Source organism: Lineus longissimus, chromosome 2 (assembly GCF_910592395.1).
Source record: "Lineus longissimus chromosome 2, tnLinLong1.2, whole genome shotgun sequence".
NCBI lineage: Eukaryota > Metazoa > Nemertea > Pilidiophora > Heteronemertea > Lineidae > Lineus > Lineus longissimus.
This window is the reverse complement of record NC_088309.1, coordinates 29133561-29157052: the sequence shown is the minus strand read 5'-3', so window position 1 is coordinate 29157052 and position 23492 is coordinate 29133561.

The following is a 23492-nucleotide window of genomic DNA, read 5'->3' as shown; positions in this document are numbered from 1 at the left end:
ACAACAACAACAACAACAACAACACACAAGATGCGTTTCATTTTTTGATGACAACTCATCTCTCATTAAATTGGTATACGGTGATGGTATTCTTGACGATACGTTTGAATCCAATGAAGAGACATCACAATCGATGCTTCATTCATTGGAAAAATGCTATTTAGAATTGATACCTGACGACGACGAATGACTTGCTCGCGCAACAATGGCCTTCGAAGAACCACCGTCCTCAACATCATCATGGTGGTTGACTTCGTGGATCATCGACACAATTCGAAACTTTGGCCACTATCACATTATCGTCCTACAAGACATTAAACGATTGCTTTCCGGGTCGTCGTCGATCCACAAACGTACATCAACAGCTACCAACAGCACCAACCCGATGAAAGAAGACGACCTGGTGCTCTCGGTCGACATGCGCTCCATGCTATTTGGCGATGGTGTCCGCGGCCAGGTGGTCGACGTATTGGCCAATGACTATTTTGCACTACAAGACGACACTCTTCACTTGTTCAAGATGTTACAACAGATGGGTATCGCCGACGAACGACTCGCCTGGCATTACGTTGGTCTGATCACATCTACGCCCGACGTACCGGTGGAGATCTACAACAGTCTGTACAACAATTGGAGAACATGCAGAGACTTAAAACCCATCATCCAAGCTGCCAATACTCCTGGTACACCGGTCGTCGTCGGCGGTGGCGGCGATACTGGCGACAGACACACTTACGCAGTAGCACAACTCTCTTTCCGTGCTGCACTTCGATTCTTCACACCAAAATACTCAGTAGATTCAATTTCAAATGCGGTTAGTAGCCTATTGATGGACTTGAACGATCGTGTCAAGGTGACAGAAATCGCTAATAAGGGCCTGGACATGATGAACAAGATGGAATCACCGCCGCCGGAATTTGTCACTCGGACACTAGGTGAGTGTCTCATTGCAAACGACGGAGACCTACAAAAAAAGGCTGCAGCAGAAGACAATCACAGTGCTAGCAGCAGCAGCAGTGTAGGTACCCCGTCACTCCCCAACGTACCGAACAATTCCATTGGACACCACCACCGATTGTCGACGACTACGGTTACGCAGACACCCACCACCGGTATAAAACAGCCGGTGAACAGTGCCCCGAGTCACATTTTGCTCTCGTCCAACGGTGGATACGCGATGTAGAAACCAGAAAATGGCAGCCATTTTCTACACTCGTGCTACCCAAAGGGGCGAACGAAGTCTAGTTAGATACAATCTATCGACGCCGCCGCATTCCACTGTAGTATTCAAAGTCAACCAGCACCCGCTCATGTCCTCTGACGATAAGAAGTTGTTGAAGAAAATAACTCGTCCTGCAAGATATGCAAGATCCAAAACTATTGCCACTGTAATCGCCGCCCAATGTAGCGCTAATCAGCAACAGCTGCAACAAACTCATTTTATCAACTACGAAATACTATCCATGCAACACGATGTTACACCTGCAACGCTAAAGGCAAACTTCTACAACAAACCAAACACTGTTGTTGCTGTTCGATTCGGAACTGAAGATCAATTGGTCAAATTCATTAGTGAATTTTTTTTCAACGAACACAAAACAACAAGTGACACTTCAACATCATTGAGAGAAGACGATATTAGCAGCAGCAGCAGCAGCAGCAGCAGCAGCAGCAGCGACCTATCCAATCTATACAGAATAGATGAAACTACGTCCCAGGTGGACGTAGTCAATTCACGCAACTTTCTCTTCACACTCTTCACATCATCCGAAGTGAAATGTCGTCCACATCTATTTTTTGAACCCAACTACAAAGAATTGTGGTTCAAAACTGGAAACTTTACACAGTTGAAATGGACCGACTGCATCGAACCGGAGGAACTCTTTCCAGAACTCCACGTTGACAATCCAACCACCACCACCACCACCACCCTAATCCAAGCATACAACTACTATATCGACACTTTTCACTTTGGAGGTGTTGTTCCCGGATCGGGTCATCACGACGGCTTCGAATATGACAAAAGCAGTGCAACTGCTATTGACGAAGAAACACTCGCCAATGTCATGCTACTTCAATCGTCAAACAAAATCACTGATGACAACAAAAAGAAATCCAAGCGTAAGAAATACGCCGTGAAATTGAAGCGACAACTCTACGGTCAGGGTGACGGCTACAACGACATGCGAATGCACTTGAAAAGCGTAACTCTATCAACCGAACCCATCCACGTGTATCACGCTAAAGATACCTTTCCAGCTTGTCTCGTTGAGCGGAGCCACAACTCGGAGCTAGACACTCATGTGCTACACTGGTTCGACAGTTGGTTGACTTGTGGCCATCACGACGTCTTAGACTTTCTGCTCACCGCCGACAACCACCAATCCGATTTCTCCCGGCAAATCAAGTCACAACTCGAGACAAAGATTGACGACAACAAACACAAACTAGTTTCCAAAATCTACCCGCTGTCCAGGAGGACGTGTTTGTTTGGTGTCAAGTATCGACAAGTATCCACATTGTCATCTCGTCCAACTACATCATCAACATTTCTCGTCAATACTACTACAATTGCACATCCACAACGTGATCAACAACTCAAACTGACACATTGCTACGAAACTGGCATGAATTGCAACGTCCTCAAGGTCAACCTATGCGGCCTAGCACGATTCACACGGACCAATGGAGTACCGTTCTATGGCGATACGACCGGTTCTCTAGTTCGCTTCACTTCTCACGAAATGGCCACCGTACCAGAGTTTATACGCAAGGCTGTTGTCGACTTGTATCATGACGTCGAATCCTACGCCAGTTTTGCTGGCAAGTGCTTGTCAACCATCACCGGCAACGACACGACGGGCGCTGCTATCAGACGACAAGAACCAGTCATGGCACTATCACACGCTGCAAAAGTCCAGTTGGTCAAGTCCTCGCTGATTGCCAGTTCGTATCCTAACGACATCTACAACGTGCCAGTGATGTACAGAGTACAATACCAAGAAGGCTACCGTGACAATGTTGATATAGACGACGATGACGACGACGACGACGTACAGGACATGGACGCATTGATCACCTCTATATTACCTCTCATTGACACGATCACCATGAGCCTATTGTTGCCTGTATGTGTAGCCACCAACAATACCACCACCACCACCACCACCACCACTGCAGACAATATCCTATTAGATCAATCTAAAAATTATGCCAGCGTCAGCAGCAGCACTTCTCTACTCACCACCAGAGCTGATGTAGCAGGCATTCGTCGCCACAACATCACTGCTACTACCCAACAGCGTCACCGACCAGAGCAACGGCAGCAGCAATACACACGTGTACCCATCACACCAGCACGATTACTGGGCCTACTAGAGAATCCTTCGACAATAAATCAGTCGTGCCGTGAACGACTCACACGTTTCATTTTCGGTTCTTGTGCTAACCAGCAGCAGCAGTGAGTAGCCAGCGACCAACGAGTATGTCCAATATTATTAGCCATCACACCGACTTGGGTCTCACTCAGTCTTTACTCTACTCGACGAAGTTCAACCGGGAACGACACGAAACCACCACCACCACCACCACCACCACCACCACCAACAACAACAATAACAAAGAAGACGAACAATTCATACCCGGTCTACACATGCCAATAGAACAAGACAAGCTCATGGATATGATGGCCGATGTCAACAGCTGTGCTAGTAACGCGTTCGGTGGTGGCGGCGGCGGCGGCGATGATACGGCCAATGACAGTGCTCGTATACACGACCTGATCACTCGCTATTTCAGCACTGGCAATTCGTCGCTTCTCATCGATCATGAAGCGATGACATACAATTCGTATATGACTAGCAGCATGTTTGCACCCACCATACAGCATGATAATAAGTACTCGCTATTCATAGCACTTTGGCTAAACACGGTCGGTGCTTCTTGTACCGACTCGATTACCGACGTCCTGGCACATTTTGCAAAAATGCGCCTAACAACAGGGCGGGTAGCACCACCACCACCACCACCACCACCACCACCACCACCACCACCACCCACCATTGAGGATGAACAACAGCAATTCCCTTCAAAAAACAGCAGCAATACTGGCAACTCGTCGTCGTCGTCGTCGTCGCACATCAACGACGACGCGGAATTTTGCAAAGAGACAAACACTCAAGTCCTAGATCACAAAATCCACCAACTCCTACACGACATCTCGAACAGCCACGCAGCGCACAGTGAAATACGAAACATTACCAAAGAAATGGTCGAGGAACTCAAACGTACGTGCTGGCATCACTCACGACCCAAACAACTAGCCTCCGATGTACTCTACCATGAACTGTTCACGTACTTGATTGAGGCCCGATTCAGCCGTGACACGTTCAACAACTACATCGACAACGTACGCGTAATCACCTTGGACGAAGAGGATCACGATGGACGTGTCTCGTCTACTGAACTGAACATGACCGGCAGGCCAGTGAGCATCGCCAAAGATGCACCGCTCATAGCACGACCAATTATGCAAACGAAGTATGCAAACTGGTCCTCCCACCTAGATTCTCTTTTCCCCACTCTGACTCGTCACCGCTACTCGACCAAGTATTCAACGTCGTCTTGGGTCTCGACTGCAGCGACATCGTCTACTTGGACAGTCTCAATCATCTCACGTGGTTCATAAAAATGACACTGTCGACAGACATATTGGAAAAAATACACAAAGTCGAGACGCACACCAATTGCAAACAACTCGAGGACAAAAAACGTGCACCTCTGAGCGAAAAACTCAAACTCATGTGGACTAAGCTTACCACGATGGTCGTCTGGCTCACACTCTACAATTATCTCAAACCAAACGGACGCCACGTGTCCGACGTGTCGCTTGGTCGCCTAGACGATCTTGGGGTCCAAAGTGGTGAAACTATGATCGCCAACTTTGGTGGTGGGCATGCTGCTGGCGATTGTATGCGTATGAACGATGCCACAATATACTTCCAAAATATGTACTACTATCTGCTGCTAAGACGATCAGGAGGCACGACAGTCGTATATAGGTGTCAAAATTATAAAAAATTGCTCGTACACTGCCTATCGGATGTATCGTAAATAAAAAAAATCAAATTCACTTCAACTGATTTTACATGATTTTATTTGACAATAGTTGAAAGGCTTACCACCGGCCAGGGTTACAATGGCGCTGTGTTGTTGTGATGGTGTCCTTCAGCTTTTGTGTGTTTTGTCCAGTTTGTTCTCGCGAGAGAGAGTATATATTGGTTGCCATCGGCTCCAGTAAAGCTCTCCATACCGTCACATGGTTCACCATCCTGATGAAATCGGTGGCTATTTTCTGTGTTTATAAACATTCTTCACAATTTCGAGGCATTTTTTTTCAACCTCTTTCTGATCGTTTCCGTAATGATCCATCAACTGTATTTGTAGTGTTGGATTTTGTGCCAATTTGTCTCGAACAGTGCCCTGCTTTACTTTCTTTCTTTCAATTTCGTGCCGGAAAACTTTTGCTAACTCCTCTTTCAGTTTTTCAGAAATTTTTTTCCTTTTTCGAACCGTCTTGTAATGTGATGACGGTCCTGGTTCTGGGTCATTCGTATTGTTCTTACCCCCATTAGTTGTTGTTTTGTGACCTGCTCGAACCGTCTTGCCATGTGACGGTCCTGGTTCTGGGTCATTCGTCTTGTCCTTACTGCCATTATTTGTTGTTTTGTCCTTGGACTTTCCAGGCACGTGAACGTCCTTGTCTTCATCCTCCTCGTCGAACTCAATTTCAACCTGTTCATCATTCTCTAACCCTCCCTCAGCCGCCCCTACTTCATTGTCTATCATCAAATCATCATTTGCATCATTGTTATTACCATTATTCTCCTCCTCATGGTCATCATGATCACCATGACGACCATTGTCATCATCATCACCATCATCATCATCACCATCATCACCATCATCATCATCATCATCATCATCATCATCATCATCCATTGTAATGGTCACTTTGTTTTCCGGTTTACGTCCTTCGGCCATTAGTTCCTTGTATCGAGCTTCAGTAGGTTTGAGTTTGTGTAAACCAGTTGTCAGATGATGACCCAATTGTCTCACGGTTTTCGAACAATTTTCAATTGGACATTTGTAGGCTATCTTTGGTCGAACTGTCAGTGGAACGGTGAACAAACTTTCACGACTTCTTCCTAGGTTCTGAAACGAAAAAAACAAACAATTTGAGTTAATTCAGATTCGGATGATCCGGATCTTTGCGGACATGTCTTGGGCATATTATACGAACCACGCAGTACTGTCGCTCATGGGCTACTAATCACGCTGGATACCTAGACACTTTGCTAGACACTGTACATATTATTTATAAACAGTTTTCAATTTGGTTCACTCACTCACCAGCTACTAGTCGCGCCAGATACCTATAGACACTTTGCAACAAGTGTCCAATAAACCAGTCACTTTCGTCGTGCACTTTCAACAACAGAACAGAACAGCAAACTTCACACAGGTCAAATTGACGAGCAACAATGTGCAACGTTCAAGTAACTGGACGATTTTGGAAGCTCGCAGAAGCTGATGAGTCGCAACAAGGCCAGGTGTTTGCAACAGACACGTCGGGGGTGCAAAGGAGCTAAAGAATTCCTGACACTCCGATGTGTCAACTCATCGTGTCACCATGAATGCAACGAGTCATATTTCGATTTCTTCCAAAAAGATCGTCACATCTACGAGAGAATCATGGACGGTCACCCTGTCAGGTTCTACTTGGACCTGGAGAAACCGTGGTCGTCAGGACAGATTCACACAAGCGTTATTGTAGATGAAGTGCATGCGACGTCCAGCCGAACAAGACGAACGGTTTGACAGGGTGACTGTAATGGACTCACACAGACCAGGCGAGAAACACAGTCATCACGTTATATTTCCGGATGCTTTCTTTGCGAAACAGGAATATGCAAAATCATTTGCTAACCTTTTGATCACTAGATAAAAAGTTAGACTTTTGAAAAATGACATTTTAGCTACCCTCTTAGTAAATGATATCCCAACTCCATTGAGTGATTGACAGACATGCTATGACGACCACACGTGACTTCACAACTGAGCTGTGATTGGTTTAACATTTATACCTTGAGAATATGCTATTTATATCCTATACTATTTATATCCTCGTTGTGACGTCATCACAACACAAAGCACATGGCTGGCACAGCGCCATTTATCCCTGGTGTCGAAGTTATGAACTACTGTCAAATAAAATCCTCTGTAAACCTACCATAATATCCTTTCCAAATATCGTTACGGCCCGTTCCTTTACTCGATGTTTTTCCCGTAAATGCCGGGGAAAGCTCCCCGCAATATCGGCTTCACACAGCACGCAGAAATGAGGCATTATTATAGCCAATATATGTTTGAATGCCTGGCAAGTTTTGTCCGAACGCAACAGCTGCAATACAGCGTACTGCGTGACCAGTGTGCTGCATATCATTGAAATGTCCGCTGCACACGTCATCGCTATACATAGATCGCGTGATCATATATTCCGCTTAGAAAATAGTGCAGCCTCGCACTTAAAGGCGTTCACTTAGGTGGTGGTGGTGGTGGTGGTGGTGGTGGTGGTGGTGGTGGTGTCTGAGTCATTTTATACACAAACACGGCCGATTTTGTGACTCGCATTGTCGCTCTTTAACCTGTATTATAATTGTCACATTTTGCCACCAGTAAGGAGTTCAAAAAAGAGACCACAAACGTGTCCATATTGTGAACGCCGTGTCGTCGGTTCGTCGTTTGTGAAACATCTACGAAACTATCACCTGTTCAATGCCAAATCAGCAGCAAAGTTCAGCTCGGGTAGGAAATTTTTTCATATATTATTATTATTATTTCTTGTACTTTTTTCAACCCATCTTGCAGAATTCAGCAGTTCGATATATAATAATGTAATCGACTCGCCTGGATTGAGAAACTGGACTGATTGGGTTTGATCATTGTTACATCGTTGTTTCGCTCAGTAGCATGACATATGAAGGACTTGCGAAAAGCGACTGCAATTTCCAACTTTATAAGAGAGGATATCAATTTCAAACATGACTGATTCGGAATGGGATTTTTCAACATTTCATGTGTAACAAAATGTAAATCAATAATTTTGTCTGTGATTTTTTTATAATAAAATCCGACTGAAAACATTATATTTTATGGACTTGTGAAGTTTATTATTCGTAGTCGTTTTCATTACAGACACCAATGTCGCCAGGAGTACCAGCATTGTTACCCCAGCTGCAGCGGAGCCTCAGATGATGGTTTGTCCCATTAAAGGATGTTTCGCAACATTCAGTCGGTTGGATAAACATTTAAAAACTAAAAAACATGGCTTGCGTCCGGGCGATCCCGATTACCATCGGTATTTGTCGATGAGAAAAGGGATTTCAAACACGTCGAGGATGGAAACTGATGATGATGATGATGATGAGGAGGAAGAGGATGAGGAGGTGGCGGATGAGGATGAGGAGGAGGAGGAGGAGGAGGAGGAGGAGGAGGAGGAGGAGGAGGAGGAGGAGGAGGAGGAGGTGGAGGATGAGGATGAGGAGGAGGATGAGGATGAGGATGAGGATGAGGAGGATGTCAATCATGAGGCTCGTGACTGCAACGATAGCAACACAACTATCATGGAATACACGCCAGGTACAGAAATATCCCATATCAACAACAGTGACGACAATGTGATGATCGACGACGACGACGACAACGACGACGAGGACAAGAATGAAGGGGATGATGATGATAGTGAAGACGTTCTCGCCGAAGGTCACGCACGTCAGATGGATGAGGAGAATGATGCTGCTAATGATGATGATGATGATGATGATGATGATGATGATGATGATGATGATGATGACGATGATGATGATGATGATATTCCCAAAGGTCAGTCACGTCACGGTCTGGTGCCTTGAACAGAATGTATTATCAAACCCATTCAAGAATTGAATTGTTTATTTTGAATGTCAATTTGTTTAGTAGTTGAATAAATTATTGTTGTTCAATATTTGTGTGGAAATGCGAACTTGTACCTTTTCAGGTACCAACTATATTGTAGGAATCGATCGATGGCACAGTGCAGTGTTGTTGCATAGCATCCCCGTAGAAATTAAATCGATCAACGTTTGTTTCTTTGCAGAGATTCACAACGAAATCGGAGCGTTCCAAAAATGGTTGTCATCATTCGGTGGCGGAATGAAGAGTAACACAGCCAGTGGTCAAATGGGAAAACACGTAAAAATCGTCTTGAAACATTTTGGCAACAAATCATTTGACCAATCGTCAATCATAAACAATCTTGATCGATTGGAAGAGGATTTCATTCCAATGATGTTACAATCGAAACAGGCGAGTACTGTGAAAAACTATCTATTATCATTTCAAAAATTCGTAAAATGGGCCGTTATGAAACAAAAATCGTTGATTCCCAAAAACTGTGCCGATTCAATAAACGAACACGTTAAAGTATGGAATACAAGTCTGAACAAGAAGATTTCCACTCGTGCCCACGAAAAAAAGCACATTCATCAACGCGCTATCGTCACTGTAGAACAAGTTAAGGCCTATCTGAACGGAGACCGTGCAAAGAAGGCGCAAGATATTCTGGCCCAAAATGTCACGAATGTCATTGGTCTACATGATCATACGAACGCGCGTAATCATTTGATCATGTTATTAATTTTAGCAAATGCCACTCGGGCAGGTCCTATAATCAACTTAAAGATCAAAGATGTGGAGAATGCGAAAGATAATGTTCACAACGGTCGTTGTGTCATTAATGTTCTCGTCCACAAAACGGAACAGAAATACGGTACGGCTCAAATTTCATTATCGGTAGACGATTATAAATTATTACGTGCCTATATTGAAAACATTCGTTCACGTGTACCGGCACCGAATTTGGATAAAGAGGCTGTTTTCGTAACATGGAACGGCCGGCAAATGTCACAATCTGAAATTGCCAACGTTATTACACGAGAACTGATCATTGCCGGTGGCCGAAATATTCGTACTAGTTGTACCATGATGCGAAAGTCTATCGTGTCGCTTCTCATGCAAATGAACTTGGGTGCACGAACCGAGCAGGATTTGGCATCACTAATGAAGCACTCACAAGCGATGCAGAGAAAAACCTACGACGTTCGCGTTGCGGACAATAATATGGCGAAAATGAGTGACCTTGTTTTTAAAATTATGTCGGGTAATGATTTGAACGAACAAGATTTGGTCGAGGATAATATTTGAATGGGATTAGGTTTTAAAGTTATATGAACGGGTAAAGGTTCACCAGTGTTCCGCAAATAGATACCGTGTCAGGAAATGGGTCCAAACTACTAACCCTCCCTCAATCCCGTCCCAAATACAATCCCATCCCATGTGCTAAACCCTCATAAGTTGCAAATCACAAAATCACGTCCCTAATACTAACCTCCTTGAATACCGTCCCAAATACAATCCCGTTCCAAATACAATCCCGTTCCGAATGCTAAACCCCAAGAACCTGCAAATCGATCAATACCGTCGTGAATACTAACCCTCCCCAATACCGTCCAAAATACAATCCCATCCCATATGCTAAACCCTCATAAGTTGCAAATCACAAAATCACGTCCCTAATACTAACCTCCTTGAATACCGTCCCAAATACAATCCCGATCCGAATGCTAAACCCAAGAACCTGCAAATCGATCAATACCGTCGTGAATACTAACCCTCCCCAATACCGTCCAAAATACAATCCCATCCCATGTGCTAAACCCTCATCAGTTGCAAATCACTAAATCACGTCCCTAATACTAACCTCCTTGAATACCGTCCCAAATACAATCCCGTTCCAAATGCTAAACACCAAGAACCTGCAAATCGATCAATACCGTCGTAAATACTAACCCTCCCCCGATACCGTACCAAATGCTAACCTCAATCACGTCCCAAATACAATACCGTCGCGAATACTAACCTCAATACCGTAGCGAATCCCTAAATACCGTTGCAAATACCTCAATCGAGGGTCAATGCACAATACCGTCTTAAATACTTTTTACAATAAATTTTTTTAAAAATATTTGCACCCATTTAAAAACTTTGAAAACATTTTTTTCTAAGAGCAGAGATGCCGAACTTTATTTCAAAATCAAAACCAGGTCAAAAACTCATAAGCACATGGCTCTAGGACCCAGGTCGAAAAATGCCAAAAATACCAAGTAAACAGGGTTAGGGTTAGGGTTAGGGTTAGGGTTAGGGTTAGGGTTAGGGTTAGGGTTAGGGTTAGGGTTAGGGTTAGGGTTAGGGTTAGGGTTAGGGTTAGGGTTAGGGTTAGGGTTAGGGTTAGGGTTAGGGTTAGGGTTAGGGTTAGGGTTAGGGTTAGGGTTAGGGTTAGGGTTAGGGTTAGGGTTAGGGTTAGGGTTAGGGTTAGGGTTAGGGTTAGGGTTAGGGTTAGGGTTAGGGTTAGGGTTAGGTTAGGGTTAGGGTTAGGGTTAGGGTTAGGGTTAGGGTTAGGGTTAGGGTTAGGGTTAGGGTTAGGGTTAGGGTTAGGGTTAGGGTTAGGGTTAGGGTTAGGGTTAGGGTTAGGGTTAGGGTTAGGGTTAGGGTTAGGGTTAGGGTTAGGGTTAGGGTTAGGGTTAGGGTTAGGGTTAGGGTTAGGGTTAGGGTTAGGGTTAGGGTTAGGGTTAGGGTTAGGGTTAGGGTTAGGGTTAGGGTTAGGGTTAGGGTTAGGGTTAGGGTTAGGGTTATAGGGTTAGGGTTAGGGTTAGGGTTAGGGTTAGGGTTAGGGTTAGGGTTAGGGTTAGGGGTTAGGGTTAGGGTTAGGGTTAGGGTTAGGGTTAGGGTTAGGGTTAGGGTTAGGGTTAGGGTTAGGGTTAGGGTTAGGGTTAGGGTTAGGGTTAGGGTTATGGGTTAGGGTTAGGGTTAGGGTTAGGGTTAGGGTTAGGGTTATGGTTTAGGGTTAGGGTTAGGGTTAGGGTTAGGGTTAGGGTTAGGGTTATAGGTTAGGGTTAGGGTTAGGGTTAGGGTTAGGGTTATAGGGTTAGGGTTAGGGTTAGGGTTAGGGTTAGGGTTAGGGTTAGGGTTAGGGTTAGGGTTAGGGTTAGGGTTAGGGTTAGGGTTAGGGTTAGGGTTAGGGTTAGGGTTAGGGTTAGGGTTAGGGTTAGGGTTAGGGTTAGGGTTAGGGTTAGGGTTAGGGTTAGGGTTAGGGTTAGGGTTAGGGTTAGGGTTAGGGTTAGGGTTAGGGTTAGGGTTATAGGGTTAGGGTTAGGGTTAGGGTTAGGGTTAGGGTTAGGGTTAGGGTTAGGGTTAGGGTTAGGGTTAGGGTTATATTTATTTGGCATTTTTGGCATTTTTCTACCTGACGTTCTACTGCTCAGTGCGGCATTACTATCGACCTTGCAGTTGATATCGAGCGATATTTTCGTTGTTTGGGTGCTTCTAGACATGATTTAGATGTTTGTACACTCATGGTTGTGTACACATATGGTCAATAGTCTATGAACGTTTCTTGCCGCAGGAGTGGCGTTGGTGAGCTGTGGCTATCGCGTACATGATTTAAAACGGGCTGATAATTATGTGAGTCATGCCCTGGGTTATAGGTCATGTCAGCAGTAAGTAGATATCTCGTAATGACAGACTGGCCTTTGAGTGATAGGCTCAAGGAGAAGATTTTTAATTAGCATTAGTCGATCATTTACAATCCTCGTCAACATAAATAAAAAACGCATAATTTGTTTTCTACTGCTTTTGGCTACATGTTTTTTGCAACATGAGAATTGATTAATATATCAAAGATTGATCTTTATCCTTGTACCTGTATTAACAGTAACTTGCTTGTGTTCTTACCTCCGCACGCTAACGGTCAGGGTACATATTTTCTAAGACAGATCCCTGCCTGTTTACTTCTCTCTGCTTCTTCTCTCTATCCCGCGCCGCACCAGTTTATTGTATTTTCTACCTATATGAATGTAGTATTCATTTGGCTCAATAAACTGCTTTGAATTTGAATTTGAATTTGTAATCGATTATTGTGACCCGAGATTATGTGAATTGCCCGAACACAGGGGGTTCGACAATGTAACGTTGGACGAATATGTCCTGGCCACAGCATTGGCTTGCTATAGGCAGCAGCAGTATCGTCAATTGGTCAGATGGGTATATGGATTTCTCGGAAAGGAAATTCGTGTACCACTTGCATCGTGACGACGTAGGTGCATTTTGAGCCAAAAAAAAATTTTTGTAAAGAAAAAAATTTTTGTACTTAGAAATTTTTTCATCACTCAGTTGAAAATTTTTCAAAATTTTCAAAATCAAAAATATTTTGGGACTGCACGTTTTGGTGATGTGTGTGCATTTTGAGGAAAAAAACATTTTGTAAAGAAAAAAATTTTTGTACTTTGAAATTTTTTCATCACTCAGTCAGTTGAAAATTTTTCAAAATTTTCAAAATCAAAAATATTTTGGGACTGCACGTTTTTGGTGATGTATGTACGTGCATTTTGAGCCAAAAAAAAAATTTTGTAAAGAAAAAAATTTTTGTACTTTGAAATTTTTTCATCACTCAGTCAGTTGAAAATTTTTCACAAATTTCAAAATCAAAAATATTTTGGGACTGCACGTTTTGGTGATGTAGGTGCATTTTGAGCCAAAAAAAAAATTTTGTAAAGAAAAAAATTTTTGTACTCTGAAATTTTTTCATCACTCAGTCAGTTGAAAATTTTTCACAAATAATTTCAAAATCAAAAATATTTTGGGACTGCACTTTTTGGTGATGTAGGCGCTTGCACGGCCCTATAACCAATTGCAGACACCCGCGGATAGTGTCCACCACAGACAACTCTGGATAGTGTCCACCACCTGGATAGTGAGCGTGTAAATTGGTCTTCAGAGCAAGTTGCCAGAAGGGAAACGATTCGAGTATTTTGGTACGGTAATGGTAGTGGTGGCAATGATATGTTCAACTGGGATGATGTATCGTTTGTGACCTCCGTGTCAAGCCGGGGGAGAATACTTATACAGAGAGAACAATTTTCCAAAATCAAGAAAGGTGTCCGGGTGTCTAGATTCAGGTTGGACGTGTTGGACGTTACCAAGATATCAGACCACGACTTTATGAAAAAAACATCTTCCCCTATCGATAGGCTATGTACCGAAAAGAGCAAATTAACACATAGAAGATACAATTCACAAAGAGACGAGCATCGGCGGCGGTGGCGGTCAAAAGCAACTATAAGGTAAAGCAACTGATAGGTAACCATTTTCTACATTAACCGTGTACACAGACACTCATCCAACAGTATATTCAACAGTAGCCTCCAATCAAGATGTTACTAAAATCGACTGATGTATTCAAAATTATCCATTACCAAAGACAAGACGACGCTATACAGGCACAAAATGGAAAGGTGTTTGCTCAAGACACCAGTGCTGGCAATGGCACAAAGTTGTTTTTGACGATAAAAGAGACTGAGAAGTGTGATGCAGCAGTAACCAAGAACAGTCAATGTGGGAGACACTTTATGTCTGTGCTGGAAAAAGATCATCACCTTTACGAAGTGCTGCTTGAAAACAGACCAACTAGATTCTATCTGGACATAGATTGCCCATGGGAGCATGGACCGGTAGACGTTAATGGTTTGATAGAGGGATTGCGACAGTTTTCCGAACGCAGAGATACGTTTGACGATGTAATTATCCTGGAATCGAATAGAAAGGAAACGAAATATAGTTACCACGTAGTATTTCCACAAGCCATTTTCAAAGACGTAAAAACAAATATGAGATTTTTCGTTCTAGCATTTGTAGAGTGGTTTTCACAACAGCAACAAGAAAAACTATTCTATACCAACGGCAAAGGAAAAACCAAATGCGTCATCGATACTAAGGTTTATACGAGAAACCGAAATTTCCGACTGATAGGACAAAGCAAAGCTGGTGTTGGTGGTGTTAAACTCAAACCCATGTCACCATCGTCGTTCACCAATGACGGTCACATGACTATTCTGCAACCAGATAGAGCAGAAGTCACAGTAACAGAAGAAATTTTAGACGACATATGCAAAGATTCTTCGGTCATCGTTCACAAAAGTCCAGATACTTGTGTAAAAATGTCGAGGAAATCACTATCCTTGCTCAACTGGGATAAAGAAAAAGTAAGAAAAGAGATTGACGAGGACAAACTTTTTACTTATGTCAAAACCTCCGAAGATACCAAGGGCAAGTTGATGATAAAATCAGATAAAGACATAGCTGACGCTATAGATGCAAACGCATTGCGTGACGTCGACTTTGCATCATTCTTTTTACCTATTTTACATTCGCTGTGTTTGTCGACGGATGGATCTTTGAACAAAGACAAATTAAAAGCCTGGATGAACATGTCCTCTGACACAAAAGCAGAACGATTGCTCAAAGATGCCATCGGCGATAAAAACAAGTGTGGCGATAGAATCAGATGTGGGTACGCCATAGAATTCATTCGACAAACTCTGCGTAGAAAGATCGAAGATTGCCGGCCAGGCAACTTGAGAATTGCAGACAGCATAGATGACACGTACGCTTTTCCCGCTAAAGCTAACGGATGGACACCATTGCAAACTGGTGACCAGTTGAGAGGTTTCATCGAGGATATCACATCACAAGACAACAAATTTGCCAAGACGCAGAACGAACGTAGAAGGTTGTTCCTGTTAACTGGTAGAATGGGCGTTGGTAAAACAAATGCAGTCTTACAATTTGTTACTAACCAACTCAGGCAAGGTCACGTTAAAAATGTGACATATCTAGCACCGAGGCAATTGTTGGCGCAGAAAACGGCTAATAAAATGAAAACACTTAAACCGGTGAAATATGACAGAGCTAGCTTTGATGTAATGCTTTATCACCACGGATCCGATGATAAATTTAAATGGCTGGAAGAACAAAGCATGAACACCGGAGACCGTTACAATATCACGTTGTCGTCCGAAGAACAGAAAAACAATCAAGGAAAGTTTCATTCCGCATGTATTAATTCAATTAACTGTACACCGGAAGATAACGATATTTTAATTGTGGACGAACTTGCCATGTCCGTGGGAAACATGTTCATGCACTGGAGTCGTTGTAAGGATACAGCAGTGGAGGAAGGTGGTGTGATGAACATGTCAAATGATTTGATGCTGATGGATGACGTCAGAAAGAGAATGCAGAGATGCAGACTAGTGTTCTTTTTAGAGGCTAGAATGACAGAGAACATGGTATCTGCATTCACCGACATGTGGACTTGGCAGGATACACTCTCTAATATTTTGAATCAAAACGCAACAGATGTCAAACTTGCAGTGAAATTACCCATAAGCGATGGTGACAAATTACAAGACATCAAATCCTGGAAACGGTGGATCTCGCAAAGAAAGTATAAATTGAAAATAGAAGAGAATTCGTTTCGATACAATCCAGATACGAATCGTGTCGCTATACAGATGGATCCCATCAATATTGTTGTAGCGCCTAACCCGATCTACGGCCCGGTTTTCGATCAATTGGTCGAATTTCAAGACCATGCAATGCTACGATCGAGGATTCTTTATGCGCTTCTGGAGGAAGAAAAAAAGATTGTCATCTACACCTCTTCTGCACGTGATGCACACAGTTTAGTTAATGACATTGCAGCAATTACTGGTTGGACCGAGAAACCGGTTATCCCAGACAGCGTTCCAGTCACTGCATGGACATTGCGAAATTCTGATGACAAGGACGCTGCAGTGTCTAAATACATAAACGATGCCAGAGTAGTGATTTTTTCGAATGCCATGGGAGCAGGTCCTTCCTACGAGAAACCAGATGCCTTCGACGAAGCGTATTTCATGGTTACAATGTCTAAAGGATGTCCATCGTTGCCTGACATGATTCAGTTAACGGCAAGAGTGAGATCGATCACCAGTAAAACACTGTACTTTGCAGTCAGGACGGTTTCATACAAATCGAAAAGACACGTGATGGAAAAACAATTGAATTTCATCCAGACTACGCTACCATCGAGATACAACAGTATGTTGAAATATCAAACCGATCATTACAGGGCCAATTATGATCAACGAGTAAGCCCGCTAAATGGAAAAGTCCAGACCAGAGAAGCACTGAAAGTAGCCTATTCCATGTTCGATATGAATAGCGATAAATACGTCGAACCGAGTCATCACTTCTACAGTTCTAGCAACGATGATTCACAGACAAAAATATTAACATCTATAAACAGTGCAAAACGATGCGGTTCAAAACTAGTAAAATTCCTTGCCGATGAAATGGAGAAAGAATCCCCCGCGGTATACAGAGAAGATGCAGACAAACTGATCGTCAATGTAGTTAACTACAACATGATAAACTTTCGTCACCGAAAACGACCATATTCTGAATCTCAAACGGACAAGAACATTGCTGATGCATCACCTGTCAGAAAGAAATTTCTGCCGAGCGTCGATGGCAATGGTCGTGAGACAGATTTCTCTGTTGTAGTGCCATACAAAGAACGTTTCAACAGGAAAGAAGAAAAAACTACAGCTTTACCCAATATTGACTCATATTCATGTCATGAATTCGATACAATGGAAGAACAACCACTAATTTGAATAGCTTTATCCGATATAAACTCCTGTGTTCATGTCATGAATTTGATATAATGGAAGAACTACTCCACTAATTTATATTTTGTGAAAGAGGAAGTTGAATAAAAAACATTTCATAAAACAAAAGCATGTAGTCTTTTTTTCTCAGTCTCTTGTGACTTTCTCTAGTTTCAACTTCCACCACTCCACCACCAGAGTGGCGCTAGTAGTTCGCAGTAGGCAGAGACATAGGTTATGACGTATCTATGTCCGTGCCTACTGTGAATTTTGGCCATTTTCACAATATTTGCCTACACAATGTACTACGAAAGGAACAATTCCTTATGCATATACAACGTTACCTTATTATATATGCATAGGGGGTCGAAAGGTCAACTATCATATGGATTGATGAATAAATTAATTGTATGGTCACGTGTGATCACGAATTGAGGTGATTTTGTTAAACGGAGGTCTCCTTCATTGACTTTGGCCCAGGGGTGTTGTCCCTGACTGCCAAAAAAAAAATCAAAATGGCTGCCTACAGTAATGTAGTTCCGATTCCCGCCACCGGTAGATCGCAGATGGCGCTGCTACTTTTGACTAATGCCATTTCAATGAAACAGTGTACAATTTTTAAACTCTCATAAAATTTAAACCGATAGACCGATTTCGATGAACTAAAGCTTAAAATGATCTCCTTTCGATTCTGAACAACTTTCTCGCAGGTTGTAGGGGTCTATCTTAAAAAATGAAAAAGTTTTGAAAAGTGATGATGGGAATCCCCAACCCTGCAATCATCATGTCTATAAAGAGAACATTCAATGTGGTACCTGAGTTTTCACTGCTGCTGGAATCATGTTTGTATCTGGTAAAAAACACGTAGACAAAGTGTTTAGGAGAGATTCATACATGGGAATGTGAATGATATAGATTTTTGGTTGGACTTGTGAATTTCCAGGAAATTTATTTTTGTCAGAATCGTTTTTCCTTCATCACAAACCAATGCATTGCATTGCATCATTTTTTCAAAACACGCGAATTGAGTGAAAAAAAATGCAAATGTACATGTTTGAAACAATCGGTAAGGCTTTGGTTGACCAAATAGAGTCGAATAGAAACAATTTTGCAGCGTCTAACGTCATTAGTAAAACGTGTCGCAATGCAGGTGTGATGAATCTAGGCGATTACGAGAGCATCAGTTTCAAGTACAAAAACACTAACACCCAGTTCTTGAAATCTGAACTGTTCGACGGGGACGGCTGTTCTGAGGCGAAATCAGAGAGTCTTCTCGAGATGACGTGGGGTATATTGGACAGAAATAGGCGGTAGGCTCTGTCGGGATTCAAGTTCACTGCCAGATCCTCGATACAGTACGTGGTGTCCGACAGATCTAGATTCCCGGTGCAGTCCAACAATACGTCTGGCAGATTAACTGCCCCCGCCAGGGTCCGATCCAACTTGTCAATGTGTTTCAACAGACGCAAATGCATAGTCACCTCGTCTTTGTTGTCGAAAGTAGTTGTTTGTGTTCCTTCTGTTATAACGCGATCCAAGTCAGTACCTTTGTGCGTGGACACTGAGAACTCATCGACACCACCGTATTCTTCTCGCTCCAATTTGACAGATTCTATACAATCGTTTATTCTCCGAGTAGGTTGGACGAGTACTCGGTCGATAATTTTGCTATTCACGGTCAACGGGTAAGAGGTCGAAGAAGACGTCGTTGGCAGTGTCGACGAATATTCATCATCGTCATTGTCGAAATCCTCGTCTTGATTTGATGATAATTCATCGCCTTCACCATAGTAATTGGTAGCCGTTCCCTGTGTCAACAAATAATGTGCACTGTGAATGAGTTTGACGTTATCGGTTGTTGGCACACCAAATTGCGCGAGTCGCCAAATCTAGAAACGGTGAACGTGTTAACATACGAAAGACACCGCCAAGAACTACTGCTGAACAACGACGATCATCGATCACAGCCACCACTCGTGCTAACACTTTACAAACTTGAACGTGTAAATTGGTCTTCAGAGCCAGTTGCCAGAAGGGAAACGATTCGAGTATTTTGGTACGGTAATGGTAGTGGTGGCAATGATATGTTCAACTGGGATGATGTATCGTTTGTGACCTCCGTGTCAAGCCGGGGGAGAATACTTATACAGAGAGAACAGTTTTCCAAAATCAAGAAAGGTGTCCGGGTGTCTAAATTCAGGTTGGACGTGTTGGACGTTACCAAGATATTAGACCACGACTTTATGATAAAAACATCTTCCCCTATCGATAGGCTGTGTACCGAAAAGAGCAAATTAACACATAGAAGATGGTTGGTCGGAAAGGGATTGAGTGTCGTAACGAGTACGAATAATATAGCCGCAACATCGCCCCTCTATCCCTGTTTAATGCCACATTGTAATGTCAAATCAGAGGACGAACTATTCCAAACGGATACAGGGAAAAATGAGGACAATCAACAACCATTGCAAGGTGGTGGTGATGATGGTGGTGGTGGTGGTGGTGGTGGTGGTGGTCGTACAACAATAACTCTGTACGACCATAATCGTAAAACAACTTATACAATTTACAAAGAGACGAGCATCGGCGGCGGTGGCGGTCAAAAGCAACTAGTAGAATCGTCTTTAGTAATGAACGTCACAACATCCAGTTGCATCACTGAAGAGCAGTTTGTCAAAGTACACGACGAGTGTAATTTTTGTCATCGCTACGAATTGACAAACTTGTCCGTATTCCCGGGAGATCCGAGCGGCAATACTTTCGTCCTAGATACGTACGACGAAGAATCGTCTCTGCTTTGGAAAGGGTGGCTGTTGGACGTGACCACCATGACACTGCACGACGCTCTACCACCAACACCAACACATCGAGGGAACGAAGAAATTATGCATTTGAACACTTGGCATTTTCCACCAATCACGTCATCTTCATTTAAACAACGACCAAGTCTGCATGCCGCTTGTCTGTTTTATTTCTCTCACACGTACAGTATAGCCGAAGAACAATGGATTCGACAATTGTGCCATTATCCAGTGAGGACAACTGCAGAAATCGTACGGAATCATCAGTCTTCAGAGCACTCGCCGACGACCATGGAGAGTATTGTGACAAGACAAATACATCAAGCTATGCGTCCTCCACCACCACCACCACCACCACCCACTCCAGAAGGCGACACAACGCAGGACCTCAAACAGCGCAGGCGGCTTCAACCTCAGCGGCGTCTCCACACGAGGACGTAACTCCTTTGTTCAACGACACTTCACCGTTTCTAAATACTAGTACCCGATTCAACGGTCATCATCCAACAAGTTTTCCTACCACGAGCTACCACGACAGGACGGCGGCGACAGCTGAGTCCCTGGGGGTGGACAAGTTGACCGACGAAACTTCCCGACTCGTGTTTAAAAGAGATCTGTTGAGAGGCGTAAGTACAGATCTCATGACTCGACAGCTGGTCACAACCGCCAACAACAGCAACAACAACAACAGATATCCATCAGCACCAATGGACTTTTCGTCAACAACTAATAACGTAGCTACACAAGAAAGATTGAAAGACTACATTCGTCGTTCTAGTGAGATTAGCAGAGAAATCAAATATAAACAAGAAAAACGTTTCATTCTGTCGAATATTAGAGATGCCCAACGAATGTACACGTCACAACGATACATACAATCACAAGTACAGAAAGCCACTAGATCTGTAGGTGCGATGAAACGTCTATACGAAGAACATCGTCTACACTCTGACAAATTTGCCGACGACGTCGACGATTTGACCGATACACTAGACAGTTTGGAAGTCGATAGAGAACTGATTTACGGTAACGCGATACTAACTAAAGGTGCATGTGCATTTCACTGTGATGATACTGATAGCAACGACGACGATGACAATGTCAACAGTCATCACGCTACAGCTGCTGCTGCTGCTGCTGCTGCTGCTACTACTACTAGAGTGTATCGAAATGAATATGATACAATTGTGAACTCTGCAATTGCAAATTACAATAGTAGCCTAGTGGTAAAACAAAATCCAAAATAAAACACTTACACGTACAACTTTTTTATTGCATGTTTCTCTACATAGTTTCATAGCATTTCAGATCAGATTCGTCGATAACGCATTCGCTGTGATGATGGTCGCTTGTGTGCTCACTGTGTTCTACTAGCCCAAAATCAGCCGCGGTTGGGTATTTGTAGTAGATTGACTTATTTCTAACGCTTTTGTATCCCAGTCTACAGAATTTAAAATTGTTTCCAGAGTAGCCGTCCGTAAAGACTAGCGGGTCACCGAAATTGGACAACGATTTCTGATCAGGTCCATACAAGAACATGTACAGTCTTTGTGGCACCTCATATACTACGTTCCTGTTGTTCAGTCCCACCCTGCTAGTGTCCACAACTCCAGATTTGTACACGAACGTAATCAGAGCGTCCGAAACATGTTGTTTCCAACATTTGCAGCACGATCTGTCGACGCATTCGAAACATTGCCACAAGGTTCTGAAGCTATAACACAAACTCGACAGATTTGTGTACACAGGTGTTGGTCTTGGTCCACCTCGACGTTTCCATAACGGCGGGTCACAGTTGGTCACAGAATGATCAACATCAGATGAAAAAGTGAACCAATCTTGTGAAGAGGATATGTAACGAAAGTCCTTGAATAGTTTGTTGTTGTTGTTGTTGTTATATTGTTTGATCTCATCCGGGTGATACGTGAACGCCACACATTCATTTTGTCCTTTCACTTCTTGATGCTCAGGGTCGGCCGGCGGTGGCTTCACCACTCCAGTCTGTCTCGTCCTGTTGTACCGTCTGCGAATTTTCTTCGCCAAGATGTTTGGTCGGTGGTTCATTGTTGTTGCTTTGTGAGCACATTTCACAACCAACACATATTAATACTTCTCTTCCAGATACCATTATGGTGTCCTCCTCTCCACCATGCCCTTGCTGTGGAAAACGACAACCTGTTCAAATCCGTTTTTTTCACGACATAGCGAGTCTCTAAACAGTGCCGTGTGTTGTTCGCAGTCGCATCCACCGACGTTTACGTCTTTTTTCTTGCCGAACGTGTAGATCCATCTACATATGCTCCGCGCCCTGATAGCTCGACTATTTGTCATTCGCATAAATTCCGCATCGTTTGTACACGAACTGTTCACTAATTCACGTTTGTCATCGCCGCTGCAACGAGACCACGCTTCGTCGATATCTGCACACGTTGAGTTTGTGTCGAGCAGTAGGCATTGTATATCGAAACAACGATTGTGCAACCTCGACGACTGTCTCACACTGTGTTGCTCGTTCGAATCACCACGACGACGACCATCACCATCATTGGCAGCATCCGTCACGAGTTGTGACACTGCCGATGATGGTGAATAGTGATGATGTACGTGCTTTTTAAACGTACAATTACACGTAAATCTCAGTCGTTGTTCTATGTCGTCGGTTTGACCTATAGTGGTAAAATGAAGCTTGCATCGAGGACATACACGACACTGACTGATCGTATCTAAGGTGGAACTGTTCAATGGGCTGGGCGATGTCAACGACTTCTTGATGCACGAATCTTTCTCCGAATAAGTTGGCAACGTGATGCCGGCCAGGTCTTCGGGCACGATAGGAAACGTGTCTAGCATGACAACGTATTTGACCAGGTCATCGATACGATCATCTGATGAAACAATTTTAAACTCGGCGGCTCTATTCCCACCACTAGTGGATTTTTGTCGTGGGGGCTGCCATATCATATGGTTCAGATGTTGAGAGATGCTCTCGACGTAGATTCTTCTCATCAAGTCGGCAGTGGTGAGCATGTTACTCGTTCCCGAGTCC